General features: G+C 36.5%; 1 long non-coding RNA gene across 1 annotated transcript in view; it reads right to left on the bottom strand.

Moving 5' to 3' along the window:
- Positions 1-17,125, bottom strand: part of LOC134736397 (uncharacterized) — a 77,175-nt gene that overhangs the window by 31,088 nt on the left and 28,962 nt on the right. The gene's annotated exons all lie outside the window — the stretch shown is intronic.

Raw genomic sequence — 17,125 nt, 5'->3', positions numbered from 1 at the left:
AATGTTATTGTTTACAGATTTGTTACATTATTAACATAACCTAATAAAATATCCCATTAGAATGTTATTGTTTACAGATTTGTTATATTAACATAACCTAATAAAATATCCCATTAGAGTTAGAATGTTATTGTTTACAGATTTGTTACATTATTAACATAACCTAATAAAATATCCTAACAACTAATTAAAACATAATTATAATGTACTAAACATCTTAAGTTGCTTTGTAGAAAAAAAAATCTCTCTTATATTTGGAATATTTGAACTTATTTGATTAAGTTTAAACACACACAGTTTTATTTCAGAAAACCTATATCACTGAGTAGTGCTGATAAATTAATAGGCAATTATTTGGCTATTATGTCTACACAACTTTTCAGATCATTAAATGAAACTAAATCATAAAGATTTAAATGGAAAAGAGAATGACATGACAACCAAAGGAAAAAAAAAAAACACAACAAGAAGAGTAAAGGAAAGTGATTGAAGAAAGAGAGAAATGGGGAAGTAGTTGGTAAGCACCTAGGGAAGGAAAGAAGGCAGACATTGACGGAGAAATGGAGTGAGTGAACCTCTCTAACCATAGGTATTTTTCTTCATAGGATTTAATCTACTCAATGAACAATTTTGACCTCTCTGGAAATAAACAAATGCTATCCTAACTCCTCTTTGCTGTAGCTTAATCTGCCTGAGAAGAGAATAAACAGGAAATGGTCTGGGAGTCCCCAGATACTTTTCCCCAATTTTGAGGTTGACATCTGCAGTGCAATGAAGGCATTGCAGACTCCCTCAATAGAAAGTAGGGTGTAACAGTACATTGATAGCAATTTTTTTTGACACTTACAAAACTTTAGTATACATAGAAATGCTGACTCCCACTAAAGAGCTAGCAATGGTCCAGTTTTGTGACTTTTTGGAACTTAATGATAAAAAACAGGTGTTTTTTCTATGGCTTGACAGGTCATTATCAATAGCTCACTGGGCAAGGACCATGTCCACTGAAGTACTGTGAAAGATATATATTTACATACATCTCAATTGTGGCAATGTTTTACTGATATTCAGAATTCTAATCAGAACCAGCATAACTCTTGTCAGTGTCAGAAGTTATGGGATAGGAATGACGAAGGGAGAGTTTTGAGGGTAGGAGGTGAAGGGTGTGGAGACTAAACAGATCTTCTCCAAAGTGTATTTTGTGGAACAGGAAACTATATGGATACTCTCTTTCTCTGCAAAACATGTTTGATCAAATAAGTTTAAGAAACTTTGGAGATTAAAAATATACATTAGCATACAGTAAGTACACATGTGACAATACTCAAAAAAAGAGTTCTAAAAACTCCCCAAAATACAGCATTTCCCAAACATTTCTGTCCAGTGGCTTTGTTGACATATTTGGAAGCATTGCTGTTAAAGATTACAGTTTGGTCTATGGCAGCCACATACAACTTTATGTCAACAAAAAGCAGGGCAAAATGTGTCACACTGGTTAGAAGTCACCTTAACAGAAGAGAGCTCCTCACATATTTTAGCCCTAATTTTGCAAATGTAAATGCCTGGAAATTCCTGCATACTAAGGACGTCTGCATTGTCTTTAGTGTTCCTTCCCTAAGTGGTCCTCAAGTCTGGCTGCACACTAGAATTCCCCTGGGGGTCTTTTTAAACATAAAAAGAGATTCTGATTTATTTGATTTGGGCTGGGACCTGAGTATCAGCATTTCGAAAAGTTCTCATGCAATTCTAGTGCTGTCAGGGTGAGAATCACAAATGTAAAAAAAAATTGTGGGAATACATTTTAGGCCAATGAAAATGTTTAGCTGATAACTAGCAGCTTTTGATCAGCCTGGTAGGCTGTGGTATGGCCTTTTGTAAAAGGTATTTGCAAATGATAGCAGCTTAGAAATCCTTTCATTCAATGCTAGCTCACCATCAGCCTTGTTCTCTTCCCTCCTAATCTTTTTTGTTTTGCTTTATGTTAGCCCTCTTGTTATGGTCTCTCCCCACACCCCAACCCATGCCTTATAGAAGAGTATTAGTGTTGTCTCCCTCTCCTTGCTGTAAGGAATCACTCACAGATGAAAACAGCTTCAGTGGTCATGCAGCTGAGGATAATTGGATTTGGTATCACCAACTGTCTAAATGCATACAGGCCAATATAAGCTGCTTCATTCTCAGCTACACTTGGAAGGCCAAAAATAGCAATTATCACAGCAGAGAATCTTATACTATTGCACATGGAGCCAACAGCCCCTCCCATTCTCACAGCACGCTACCTTTTATAGGCAATTTGCCCTCCTCCTAATTGGACATTTAGGTGGCACACAATAGCTCAGTCTCTTGTCTCAACGTGTGCAGGTATTTTTTTTAATTTACACACATAGTTTGCACTGGCATCTAACTTTCTTTTATTATTGTCAAACGATATCTGACTTTTTTCTCCATGCAACAATTTAACATAAGTGTGGATTAGTTGTCAACTCCCAACAATAAGAAACTAGGACTGGTTTTTATCTCCTTTTTGGAGGGAGTGAGGGGAGGGCTGCTGTGCAGACAGTGTGCACTGCTGGTTTAGAGAAAATCTTTAGAGAGTCGTTTTTCACTTTCCCCAGATAGTTCTGCAAACACAAAGCACTGAAAATAAAACACAAAAGCTAGTATCTATTGAATGCGTATTTGAGAAGGAAGACGTGAAGGGAAGTGAAGGAGAGAGAAAGGGAGTGAAGTCTGAAGGAAGGAGAAAAGAGAAAGGTTGGCATTTGGGATAAAATGTTGAGAGCTCAGATGCCTTTGTCTGAAATCCTGTTAGTGAATAACTTCATAAGTGCTCTTTTTAAATTCGTGAAACCTAGAGTCTGACAATTTTGCTCAAATACTGATAAAGTGATTTATTTAAAAGTGCTTCTTTCCAGAAAATCCACAAAATGGAGTCAAATGGTCTCTTCTCCACTCCCACCATCAATTTTTGTTATCTGTATCAGCAAGGGAATGATGTTTATGGTTTTCAGTCTCGACTGCATAAAGAAGGAATCTGTTTTTCATCAAGCACTCATTGACTTTTTAAAAATTATGATAGCAGAAAAAGATCAAAATACATAAAGTGAGATAACTTCTTTAAATAAGGAAGTCATCTCCTTATAGAAAAATTAATCAAACTGAACCGAATACCCAAATCAAAGGGGTTGAAAGGATGTAATCATCTGTTCTCACATCTCAGCATGACTAACTGGACCAACTGACATATTTCAGAACAGGATCTCTAAGAGTCTCTTGAATTTCTGGTATTGGCCTCTGAACAAACAAAAAGAGCTCAGTATGGTTTTCTACACTTCTTTCACATACTGAAAAATCTCTTTCCATATAGTTACATCATGTTATTGCACCCCATGTACTTGATCATTCTTCTATATTTCATACTTTATTCAATTAGCATGCCAAACCAATTTATGTATCCAAGACACGCAGAAAAGTTCTATAGAACATCCTATCATTACAAATCCAATGAGAAAGGATTCTGGAACTAAGGCTTACTTTCTTAGCAGGCATTTAATCCTCAGGGAGAGAAAGCCTGAGTAGCCCCGTGAAGAGTAACAGTTCCCTCAGGCAGTATTTCTGCACCTCAGCAAAGTGCTTGAACTAGAATTTTTTTCCTTCTTAGACTTGGATGAGTCAGATGACTATTTTAATGAAGTGATGAGCTGCAGTGAGCTAATATGACTATAATGTATAATGTCATTTGGAGCACTAGTGATCTTTGAAAGAACACCACAGGAGACCACCCCCAAGCGCGGATCTAGCCATGCTGTTCATTCTCACCGTATCCTGACTTACAGCTCATCTGTTTGTCAATCGAACAGACTCTATTTTCTTATGTTTTCTCAAAAGAAACAATAAACATGATCTATTCTCCCTTTATTTACCCCCTTACTTCTCACTGACCTTAACTGGTGTGAACCCCAAAAATTTGAGACAGGCCTCAATTTAGAAAGTTTATTTTGCCAAGGTTGAGGGTGCACACCTGTGACACAGCCTCAGGAGGTCTTGATGACATGTGCCCAAGGTGGTCGGGGCACAGCTTGGTTTTAAACATTTTAGGGAGACATGAAACATCAATCAGTATATGTAAGAACCAAGAACATTGGTTCAGTCCAGAAAGGTGGGGACAACTCAAAGCAGGGAGGGGGCTTCCAGGTCACAGGTAGGTGAGAGACAAATGGTTGCATTCTTTTGAGTTTCTGATAAGCCTTTCCAAAGGAGGCAATCAGATATGCATTTATCTCAGTGAGCAGAGTGGTGACTTTGAAGAGAATGTGGAGCCTAAGGTCATTTCCACCAGCAGATGATGTGTGGCCAGGTTTTGGATGTTCGAAAACAGACAAGGACATCAGGAAATGGATACACATTAAGAGTTCCCGCACACGGAATTAACAAGATAAAACTTGCTTTTTAGTGAATAACCTAGGAGTCATATTTAAATTATAATACAATGATGGGTACAAAAAGTACTTGAAAAGAATAAATAAGATCTAGTATTTGATAGCACAACAGGGGGGACTATGGTCAATGATAATTTAACTGTACACTTTAAAATAACTGAAAAGGTGTAACTGGATTATTTGTAACACAAAAGATAGATGCTTCAGGGGATGAACACCTAATTTTCCATGATGTGATTATTACACATTGCCTTTACCAAAATATCTCATGTACCCCATAAATATATACACCTACTATGAACCCACAATCTTTTAAATTAAATACATTTTTTAATTACATAAATAATAATAAAATGGAAAAAGACTGGTTTAAGAGATGAAATTTTTAGTACTGCAGCTATAAATGCAAATATAAAATAGAGAAGGGAGGAGAGGGGGTGAATTAGGATGATCTTTAAGTGAAAAATAACCTGAGAAATTAGAATATGACTGGATCTAAATAATGTGAGGCATAAATACTTCAAAACTGACTGTAAAAACAAAGGCCTTCAAAATTGAATGATTTTGTTACCAGAAATAGAGAAGTTTAAATGGACAGACAATTTGCTAGGGAGATAAATTTGATTTTAGACATTCTGGGTTTGAAATAAAGACAAAATATACAAATAAACCTAACAGCTGCCAGTAATTTCACAGCGATACTTCCATGAGAAATCAGGGCTGGAGCTGAATATGGCATCAAAGGTAAAGGTGATATATACCAGGCTATGAGTGGGTGAGTAGTCCCAAAACTGAATACAGAGGAACTTTTACAGGGTAGAGATGCTGGAGGAGCAGGGAAAAATAAGATGCTGGATGCAATGGAAAATGAGAGTGCAGAATTAGGCAAGTCAGAGAAAGAGTGACTCGCAGGGAAAGGTAACATGATGTGTTGATTTGGGTTCCGGATTTACTATTTTTAAATTTCATGAACCTTCCCTGGACATAATTTTCTGTATGTAAAATAAGGGTTTAGGATGAGATCAGCATTTCCCACAAGTTGTTCCACGTAAGATTTTAAAACCTACACGAAGCAAACAAAGTGTCCTGTGTTCAAATATACTTGGGCAATGTTTGTTTAAACACAGTTAAACAGATTTTGTTTATGGCAGGACTTAGAATTTTTACAACACTGATTTGCACCATGAATCTCCAGCAAGAGAGATATAGTTTGCAGTGTTTCCTAAGTTATTTGACAAAGGAACACTGTGTGTGTGTGTGTGTGTGTGTGTGTGTGTACATACCATCTTGAAGGATAGTGTTCCAGGGAACTATACAAATACTAGACAGGGAGATTTCTAACGACTCTTCCAACTCCAGAATTTTATCAGGCTTAATTACATCATCTTATTTATTTATCTTTTTTAACAGTAATAAAGGCATAGAAGTGTGATTATCGTTTTAAATGTTGCCTTTGAATCCAGAAATATATATTATTCCAAATTCTATTTCTGATCTCTATTTATCACTGATATTCTACATTGTCAAAAATGACACATTGATATAGTTCTCCAAATGAGTTATGTTCTTATAAATTTAGTAGCTTTATTTCTGTCAAAAATAGGACTTTCATGCCTTTGCACACTGGATAAAGCATCTACTTTTTTCCCTCAAAACTGACAGCTGCTAAGAATTATAAATTATAAACTACATAGCATTTTAAAAAGAAAAAAATCATTTTATGCTTTATTCTCTACTGTGTTTATCTCTGGCTCCAATTATGAAGAAAACAAACTACTTTTGCCGGACTCCTGCATTTAGCTGTAGTTCTTTCTCTCTCCCTGCCTGCTGCTGTTGATTCCAGACTGTACCTTCATTCTCAAAGATGCTCACATTCCTAGGTAGAACTAAAAATGTCCTTAGTTTGGCTTTACCCATTCTACAGACCAGCCTCAACTCTAGCAACCTGGCGCAAGTCAAAGTGATGGTCCCACTCAACTGGCTCTTTCTACCTTCATTCAGAGACATATAATTTTTTTTTTTTTTTTTTTTTTTAAGACAGAGTCTCACTGTCTCCCAGGCTGGAGTGCAGTGGCGCGATCTCGGCTCACTGCAAGTTCCGCCTCCCGGGTTCACACCATTCTCCTGCCTCAGCCACCCCAGCAGCTGGGACTACAGGCGCCCGCCACCACGCCTGGCTAATTTTTTGTATTTTTAGTAGAGACGGGGTTTCACCATGTTAGCCAGGATGGTCTCAATCTCCTGACCTCGTGATCCGCTCGCCTCGGCCTCCCAAAGTGCTGGGATTACAGGCGTGAGTCATCGCGCCTGGCCAAATTTGGTTATTTTTAAGCAAACTATATATGTGTGTGTGTGTGTGTGTGTGTGTGTTTATAGCAAAAAGATCAAAGGATATTATTAGAGCAAATGCTAACAATAAAACTTTAGCTATTTCCTACTTCCATCACTGTTATTTTTATTTCTATTATTATGAACATGTATAATTGTATACATAGAAATTTTTTAAAGTTTGATTACCTGACTTCCTAACACTCAAAAGATTATAATAATAACAGAATGAAAGTTTGGGTGGTAGGAATAAAAACTGAGAGGCAGTTACTCTGACAGCAATGAAGTGACAAATGATATCAAGAAAGGTGATAGAAAAAAGCACACACTGAGATGAACTGCTCCATAGGAAGGCGTGTTCATTCAGAATGATGCTCTTGCGTCATCAAGAAAAGGTGAATTATAATGCTATAGTTTGTGTGTTGGATGGCATAGAAATACATTTTATAAAATTTTAACACAGAATAAAAATAAATAAAATGGTTTGGCACACAAAGGGGTAAGGTTGAATTATTTGGAAAATGTCTGTGCATGAAATACCTCATCTTTTACTGCTGGATAAATGAGACATCAGTATAGTAAATATGTATTAAACTGTATTACAGATGGCCAGGTATTGTTTACTGTTTGGTTTTTATCAAAATATTATTGTTAAAGTCTGTTCAATTTAATCTGCTTATGTGAAAAACAGCAAGGACACATTTTTAATTGTGCACGTTTCAAACAGGCAGAATGGTGGCACTGAAGGCTGTGACAGCAGGGTGGGTCATCTGGCTGTCTTCTAAAAGGTCTCAGTGTCAGTGGCATTTCCTTAGTGCAATATTTTGTAAACTTTCCAACCAAGATGTAGAAGACAATCAACACATTTCAATAGGAGATCTGGGGAAATCTAGCAGTTTTTTAAAATTTCAAACTTAGGACATTTGTTTCAGAAACTTTAAATCCCATAAACACCTTCATTTTCCTCGCATTCAAAGCATGTAAGTTTAGCTTTAGATCTCAAGGCAGTAGCTGTAGCACCCACACAAATGTAGCTATAGAATCATAGTCACTTCACACACCTCACAAACTAAAGGAAAGATGGTTACAAATTTTTTAAAGAAAACCCAAACTACACTTATCTCCAGTTTAATGGAGAATACGAAGAGCTCTTTTCAGTCTTCTCCCAAATAGAACAACTTTATGATAGAGAAAATGACAAGTAACAATTATCACTTACAGATTTCTTGGTAGGTAGTCATGCCTATCCCTAATTTCTCTGATGTAACCTGATCATCATCCTAAATCTGTTTTCTTATGGAGAAATGCCAGCTCATGTCACATTTATCTTTTTGAGGTAGGAGGTGTATGCTAACAACAAAAACTTTCACATTTAAACTTGTTTACCTCAGAAAGAAGGGTAAGTTAGCATGCCTTACAACAAGAGCACATAACTATTAGCTGACTGTCTTTGTCAGGAGAGGAAAAACCCTTGAAAGGTGAAGTAAAGTGGACTTATCATTTCAAGTTACACCTGGCATCCTATAGTCACAAAGGACAGTTAGCAAAATGTTATTTAAGAAAAGTACACTGAAAGATCCTAAGGCTCTACTAATGCTTAAAATCCCAAAGTAATTATTTCATATATAATCCAAGAAACAAAAAACACTCTATGTGCAGAAGCTTTTAATGTAGTGGCATCTTCCTGGTTTTCTGAAATTTTGAGATAAGCTTTGTCTTCTATTTTCTCCCTACAAACATTTTAAAGCCTTCCTAATCTTTTCTTTGCCCTATGATCCTTCATGAGCTGTGCTTTTAGTGCTTAAATAAGTATTCCACTTCGCTATCTAGAGATGGGCTTTTGAGCATGAATGACCTACTCTATTGGTAGATTAAGCTCAACATCTCATTTAGGGGAAAATTACACAGCAATCAAGAAATTATATAAGTGCAAACTGTATTGAATGCACACTAGTTTTCAAAATGGCACATATAATTCTCATTATAAATAAATTACATTAAAAATATTGTTTCTGAAATCTCATTTTATGGGAATTCAGCAAAGACATGTTTGCATATTCCTATATCAAGCTTAACTTTCTAATAATTTTTGTTATTCCGAAATTTATAAATGTGCAACTGTATACAACAAAGCCTCAAAAAATCTAATACCAAAATTAGGAATTGTTTTATAATTACAGTCATGTGTTAACAATGGGCTTACTTTCAGAGAAATGTGTTACCAGGTGATTTTGTCATTGTGTGAACATCATAGAGTGTACTTACACAAACCTAGATGGTATAGCCTACTGCACACCTAGGCTATATGATCCTAGGCTACAAACCTTTACAGCATGTTACTGGATTGAATACTGTTGGCAATTGTAACACAATGATGAACATTTGTGTATCTAAACATATCTAAACATAGAAAAGGCAGAGTAAAAATTTAGTATTATAATCTTATGGCCCACCATTGTATATGCAGTCTGTTGTTAACCAAAACATTGTTGTGCATAATTGTATTTAACCACATTTTACATGCATAAAGAAAGGTAACATGTATGTCTTCTCGGGGCAGAGTATACAGGGTACACATTTCTTGCATATTAGCATCACTGTACGTGTTATCTACTCAGTGGGCCCGAATCAAGTCATATACAGTGGTATATAACTCTGGTGAGTTGCATCTTCTTCATAAACCATATGAAGGAGCTTTCTACTGGATTAATATTTATATAGGTCATTTGAATAGTTTTCCTTTATTTGGTTTACCATTTCATTGACCCAAATCTTTTTATTATTATACTCTGATACCATTATTCCTTCAAATTCTACCATCAACTACCTATTCCAATATTCAAACTTCAACTCTTTGGATCTCTTTCCTGTCTTGCAAAACACCCAATCTCGGTGCTCTAATATTTTTCAGTTAATCAATTGATATACAGAAAGTAGGAGAACTGAGGCCAGAAACAGAAGTAAAGTTAATGTAATAGTGATAACAGTTAAACTCAGTCAGACTACTTAGTCTTTTATTCCAACTTTATTACTTCCTGTCTGTGGAATCCTTGATGTAATAATAACCTCTGCTTCTTGAGATTAATGTAGGGATGAAATAATGTATAAAAAGTGCTTGGCACAGTGCCTGACAGTACTCCCACATTTTGTCATTATAGTTAACAATGTGAAGTTGTCATGTGATAGTAAGGACGGAGCTAATAATTCCAAATGCTGCCAGGTGGGTATTTTGATTTCTTAAACCTTAAAAATTTACTGGACGAGATATCTAAGTTAGTCCTCCTATAACTTTCTTTGAATGTAATTGAACAGCAAGAAAAAATCGTATTTACTATTTGCTCTGTGCTAGGTATTAGAAAATAAGTAGAGAGAGAGAAAAGGGAAATAACCAGAAATGACATTTGTTAAATATTAAATAGGTGTCAGGCATTATGCTCGGTATTTTAAACATTATGCCTTAGCCAAATAGATCAAGAAGTTGACAAGCTGGCAAAAGGTAAAGGTAAAATTTAAAGTTCTTTTGACTTCAGACCATATTCTTCAAGGAGAAAGGCAAACCAAACTACCCATAAGGCAATATAGAATGTATTAAGTAGTATGAGAGATTGAGGAGTGAGTGATGAATTCCTACTTGGCAGAATCGGATCAAGCAAAATAGAAGAGGTGGCACTGGAGTCGCATATTAACATATAAGAGAAAATATCACCAAGTGATAATAAAATATCCATATGCACTATTAAAAATGATGACTGTGCACTATTAAAAGCTTTATGTGTTCAACTTTCAGATAAGGATGGGAGGATGTGTTTTGGCTGGATGAGCAGACTTGATTCAGAATTGAGATCCAATAAACAGAGCTCCAAATAGTCCTGTCTACCCAGTGTTTGGTACATTGATGGAATGATGCTGATAAAACTAGAAATGCAGGTTATGGAGAACTCTTTGGAGACTAAGAAATTTGGACTTTATCCTAGAGAAAAAAAAAAAGACTATCAGGTTGGATATTTTAGCAAAGGAGTTATATGATCATATTTGAATTTTTAGAAAAATATGTTATATAGGTAAAAGATGGATTGAAGGGGATGATTTCTAATTAAATGTAAACAAAAATAAAAACAAAAACATGAATGTGATGGTTAATACCACATGTCAACTTGATTGGATTGAAAGATGCTGAGATAGCTGGTAAAGTGTTGTTTCTGGGGGTTTCTGTGAGGATGTTGCCAGAGAAGGTTAATATTTGAGTGAGTGGTTTGGGAGAGGAAGACCCGCCCTCAATATGGGTGAGCACCCTCCAGTTGGCTGCCAGTGTGGCTGTAACAAAGCAGATAAAAGAAGGTGGAATAAGCTGGCTTGGTGAGTCTCTGGCTTTCATCTTTCTCCCATGCTGGATTCTTCTTTCCATTCCTCCTGCCCTTGGACATTGGGCTCCAGCTTCTTCGGTTTTCGACTCTTGGACATAAAACAGTGGTTTGCCAGGGATTCTCAGGCCATTGGCAACAGAATGAAAGCTATACTGTTGACTTCCCTGCTTTTGAGGCTTTTTGACTCATAATGAGCCACTACTGGCTTCTTTCTTCCTCAGCTTGCAGATGCCTATCGTGGGAGTTCATCTTGTGATCATGTGAGCCAATTCTCACTAGTAAACTCATATATATATATATATATATCCTATTAGTTCTGTCTCTCTGGAGAACCCTAATACAATGAGATTAATCAAATATTTTAAGTAAGAAATGGAAGAAGCTTGAACTATTAAACTGGGAGTATGAATGGATCTAGGAGAGGTAGATATGAGGCCCTTAGAAATGGCATACTCAGAATTTGGCAAATAAATGAATATTAATACTAAGGTCAAGAGGGCAGTCTTAAAGATATTCAAGTCATGTTGCCAGCAAGTATTTAAGAATGTGCGCTATAGTTGGAGAGAGAAAACAGAGCCAGAAATAATGATGGAGAATGGAGAGATGATAGATCATTAATAGAAAGATGGAAAGAGTTCATAGTACTTTCATCATGCATTTATGATATATGTTGTAAGTGTACATAGTGTATGTAAGATAGAAGAACTATATATTCTTCCCATATGACAATGTGTGAAATTTAAAGCCACATAAGTAAGTGAAGGAAGCAAGATCTTTAATGGAAGGGACCATGGAGTAGTAAGAGAAAACCAAAGATAGACCTTTGGGAAATTGGCTTTATAGGAGGGATAGACACAAGAAAAGGAAATACTAAAGGAGATAAGGATATTAAAACAGAGAAATCAAGAAGAGGGGAGGAGACATGGCAAGAAAGAATATCAGGGAATCTTAAGGAGAAGACTCCAACAAAGCAGAAGCAGCCATCAGTGAAAACACAATAGTAAGGTGAAGAAAGAAGTCTTTAAGAGACTCGGATCATGTTGTCAGCAAGTGTTGAGAAATTCATGTTGTAATACCAGAGAACAGAGTCAGAAATGATAGATGTTCCCCAATCAGTATAATGATCAAGAAAAACAGGTCATTGATGAGGCAATTAGAAAAGCTCTTCTGTATCATTAGTCTTTTAGAATCAGTGAGTTGAGGATCAATGGTAGGTAAAGTAGCGCAATCAAGACTTTTAATGTTTGTGAAAAAGTTCACAGTGAAGAAGAATATTGATTGGTTAAAGAATTTTTTTTTCCTAAGAGAAGGATAGAATTTTTTATGTCTAAGAAGAAGGAAGCAAAAGGAAGAGGGCTATATTTCAAAATATCTTAGATAGGAGGTGAGAGACCAAGGTTTGTGAGAAACTAAAATAAGCCTTGACCAAAAGAATAGCAGGAGAAAGACCAGAAAATAAATTGAACCCCCCATCACCGAGGCAGAAAAAAGAAAGGAAAAAAACTGGGTGACACTGGGAGTTATTTTGAGCCATTGAAGAGAGAAGTTGAAGGGTTTTTAAAATGTGTGTGTGTGTGTGTGTGTGTGTGTGTGTGGTGTGAGCTTAATCACTTTGCTTCTTTTATAACAAAGAATGAGGTGAGATCATTTGCTAAAACAGAGCAAGAAAAGCAAGTTGCAGTTAAGGTTTCAAGGAGGCAATAAAGATTTTATAAGACATGAAATCAACCTAAGTGTTCATCAAGAAATGAATGAAGAAAATGTGGTCTGTTTAGACAATGGAAGACTATTCAGCCATAACAAATAATTAAATACTGTCATCTGCAGCTACGTGGATGAGCCTGGAGGACATTATGTTAAGTGATATAAGCCAGGTTCAGAGAGACAAACACTGCACTATCTCACGCATATGCAGAAGCTAAAGAAGTTGATCTCATAGAAGTAAAGAACAGAATAGTAACAAGAGGCTGGGAAGTAGAGAGGGGAGGAGAGGTGAGGGAAAGGTTGATAAACAGGTACAAAGATACAGTTAGAAAGGAGAAATAAGTTTTAGTGTTACCTTGCACAGTAGCGTGTCTGTAATTAACAATAATATATTGTCTCTTTCAGAATAGCTAAAAGAAAGGATTTTTATTGTTCTCACCGCAAAGAAATAATGAATAAATATTTGAGATCATGAATATGCTAATTGCCCTAATTTGATCATTACACACTGTATATATGGATCAAAAGATAACACCATACTTTATAAACATGTACGATTATTATGTCAATTTAAAATAAAACTTTAAAATTTTTTTAAGTTTGAAATTTCCTTTTTGAGAGAGAGAAATTAGTTGACTAGAGATAAATAAGAGGATTGCAGAGCAATGTAAGGCTCAGTTTCAAATGCTGGTACTCCAAATAGCCCAGGTGAAATTCTGGAAGCAGAAAAGGGTTCAATTGTCTCAAAGCTTGGAATTGGCTCAGGTGGAATAGCAAAAGGATAAAAGAACTAAAATAATTGAGCCAGGAATCTAATCTCATATACAAGTCAAAGAATCCAGAAAGAGAGAGGGTGAATAACAGCGATGATGATGATGATGAAGAAGAGGAAGAAGAAGAAGAAGAAGGAGGAGAAGGAGGGGGAGGAGAAGGAGGGGGAGGAGAAGGAGGGGGAGGAGGAGGAGGGGGAGCGGGAGGGGAAGTGGGAGGGGGAGGAGAGGGAGGGTGGGGAGGGGGAGGAGAGGGAGGGTGGGAAGGGGGAGAGGAAGGAGAGGGAGGGGAAGGAGGGGGAGGAGTGGGAGGAGAGGGAGGGGGAGGAGAGGGACAGGGAGGAGAGGGAGGAGAGGGAGGAGAGGGAGAGAGGGAGGAGAGGGAGAGGGAGGAGAGGGACAGGGAGGAGAGGGAGGAGAGGGAGAGGGAGGAGAAGGAGGGGGAGGGGGAGGGGGAGGCAGAGGGGGAGGGGGAGGGGGAGGGGGAGGGGGAGGGGGAGGGGGAGGGGAGGGGAGGGGGAGGAGGGGGAGGAGAGGGAGGAGGAAGAGAGGGAGGAAGGGGACGGAGAGGAGAGGGAGGAGGCAAACACTGTTGCTCTTACTGTGTGCTAGGCACCGATCTACAGTTTTGACATATATAAAACCCTTTTAATCCATGGGGTGTCATACCATGCATGCAAAAATTAGGTTTATTTCCTAACTAGGTGCACATTCCACACTCATACTTCTACTTACACTGTGCTTTATTTGTAAATACATTTGCATATAATACATCATTTCTAGTACACATTAGCAATTTGTTTTCAATTTTCAAATTCACATTCTAGATGGCTCTGGTTCAGCACTAGAAATTTAGCTCATTTTCCAAACATCACATTAATGCATGATTTAGGAAGTAAACAAGAATTGAAAATAAAATCCTCTTGGAAATTCTGTTGTTTTAAAATCTGAAGAGTTCAGTAATCCTTTAAATCTGTAATCACTAAAGAAAGCTATTATCACTAAATCACATGTAGTTCTACAAAAACCACGTAACACAAAGTTCTCCAAAGAATAATTATTGTTAAATGTGACTATGAAACAATAATAGTATGTTACAAGACCACTTATGCGTGCTATTTTATTTGACATTATTGAAGTCTTTATTGCTTAGAGTTGAGGTTATAGTAAATCCAATCATGGTCATAAAATTATCAGAGGTGAAAAAGCAGTTCTCTAGTGTTTGATAAAACATGAATATTTGGCAATATGCATAAACAAGGAGACATATGAATTAAAGCTGGACTGCTAACCTATGAGTTAATTTTAGCATGTGATTTATTGCAACCACAAAAATACATATTTGGTCTCTAATGTTTGATTATATTATTAGTAGTAAATATAATTATATGATTAGTAGTAAATATAGATGAAAGATATACAAATTAAAAAGACACCTTTTTGTTTTTATTTGAGACAGAGTCTTGCTCTGTCACCCAGGCTGGAGTGCAGTGGCATAATCTCAGCTCACTGCAACCTCTGCCTCCCAGGTTCAAGCAATTCTCCTGCCTCAGCCTCCCGAGTAGCTGGGACTACAGGCGCCCGCCACCACGCCCGGGTAATTTTTGTATTTTTAGTAGAGATGGGGTTTCACCATATTGGCCAGGCTGGTCTTGAACTCCTGACCTTGTGATCTGCCCAACTCAGCCTCCCAAAGTGCTGGGATTACAGGTGTGAGCCACTGCGCCTGGCCAAAAAGGCACATTTCTTTTAAAATTTTTACATCTCATTGTAATCATCACAAAGAAACTTTACTTAAAAGAATACAATGATGAAAATTCTGTTCAGTAATCATTTACTATAAGGATCTATAATATTTATGTTAATAGTGGCCTTTTCTTCCTCCCTTAAATGTCATATATTTGTAAATTCTAGAAAATAATGCCTTTCATTATTTTAACTTTTTTTCTTATTGATAGCCTTTCTGATTCCATATTTCCATTGTGAGGCTATTTTGTAAACTTAATTCTATCTGTAGAGTATTTGTTTTCTTCTATTTTTATCTTCCAAAAGTATTTAAAACCTTTGTCCTTTAATTTTCAATAACTAAGCTTTTTTAGATGAGATTAAATTCCAACTTTTTAAATAACCCAATCTGATTTTTAATGAATGATACAGAGAGTTTTTAATGTATTATCTTGTATAACTATTAATAGCACCTTAATTTTCATGGAATTGGTCTCCCTTTTTTAAACTGAGAGCCTAGAATGAGCACAAGAAGGTTAACTAACTTGTTCAGCATTGCAGAGCAACTAGGAAAAGATTGTAGACTGGATCCAAGATCTCCAGACACTCAAAATTTTAAGTCATACTTCCCATGAATCAAGCATACAAAGAGGGCTATACCCTGAACATCCCATCTCCATGCTCCAAACCTTCAGTCTCCTTAAGATTAATTTTTAAATCTATCTAGGAAGGCATTTGTAAATTGTCAGGAGCTGAACAGTGTCTGTCCAAAAAGCCTTTGTGTGTAAACGTCTCTGAAAGAGTCAAATGATAGCACAGTGGGCATTTTTTATCTTCCCAGCTTCAGCCATTTGCTGGCTTATAAATTTTTGGAGGAGAGCTACAATGCTATTGAATTGATGAGAGCAACAGACAAGAATTTAGAGACACCAAGATTCCTTCAGACAGACATTCCCCAAAGGAACCCAGAGCACTTAAGAGTTTAAGTGACACCTCTTCTCTAAAATCCCTAGAACAAAAACCTAAAAAAGCCATGGGATCTCAGGGCATCAGGTGTGAACTGACACACAGTTCATCCCTTGAATTATATCATACAATTCTACAAGCTTTTACATTCACAAATCATATAGAATACGACTCCATCTATTTTTCTCTGGAAAGCAATTAGGCAAAATCTTTTATCTTCTTTTTATTTCCTTTGATCAAAAAACGGCTAGCTACCAAGAGGAATTTCCCATTAGATATTCTGCGTAAGAAATGTCTTCATGTTTATGTCAATTAAAAGATATATTTCTTTTGACAGTAATTTTGGCATATATATTTAATTGAATTGTTAATTATGTGCTATCAGAGGAAAAACTAAATAAAATTAAAGGTATTCTTGTATGCTCTTAAAAACACCGTTTTTCTAACCTATCACTACATTGACTTAAAGAATGAAGATGAGACTGTGTACTCTGTTGAAAAATATTAATGACCAACGACCAGGTAGCCTGAGTTCAAATTTCTTATCTGTCTTAAGCCACGTTAAAGATTTTGAACAACTTACTTTTATTCTCTGAGCCATAGTTTCTTTATCCTAAACATAGACAGGAAATTGGTAGGTGATTTTTAGGCTCTTTAGAGTCCTATATTGTTTGTATAGACATAACTTATTCCTAAATACTAATATTCAGCCAGCTATAGAACAGGGAATAGTTTCAGCACTCAACTGACCTGGTAGATGGCTGGGCTTTCAGTTTAACAATCTCTAACTAAATGGGAATTTTATGCAAAACTAATGAAGTCTTTCTCATTA

This window comes from Symphalangus syndactylus, chromosome 4 (genome assembly GCF_028878055.3).
Source record: "Symphalangus syndactylus isolate Jambi chromosome 4, NHGRI_mSymSyn1-v2.1_pri, whole genome shotgun sequence".
NCBI lineage: Eukaryota > Metazoa > Chordata > Mammalia > Primates > Hylobatidae > Symphalangus > Symphalangus syndactylus.
This window is presented reverse-complemented; position numbering and strand designations above follow the sequence as displayed.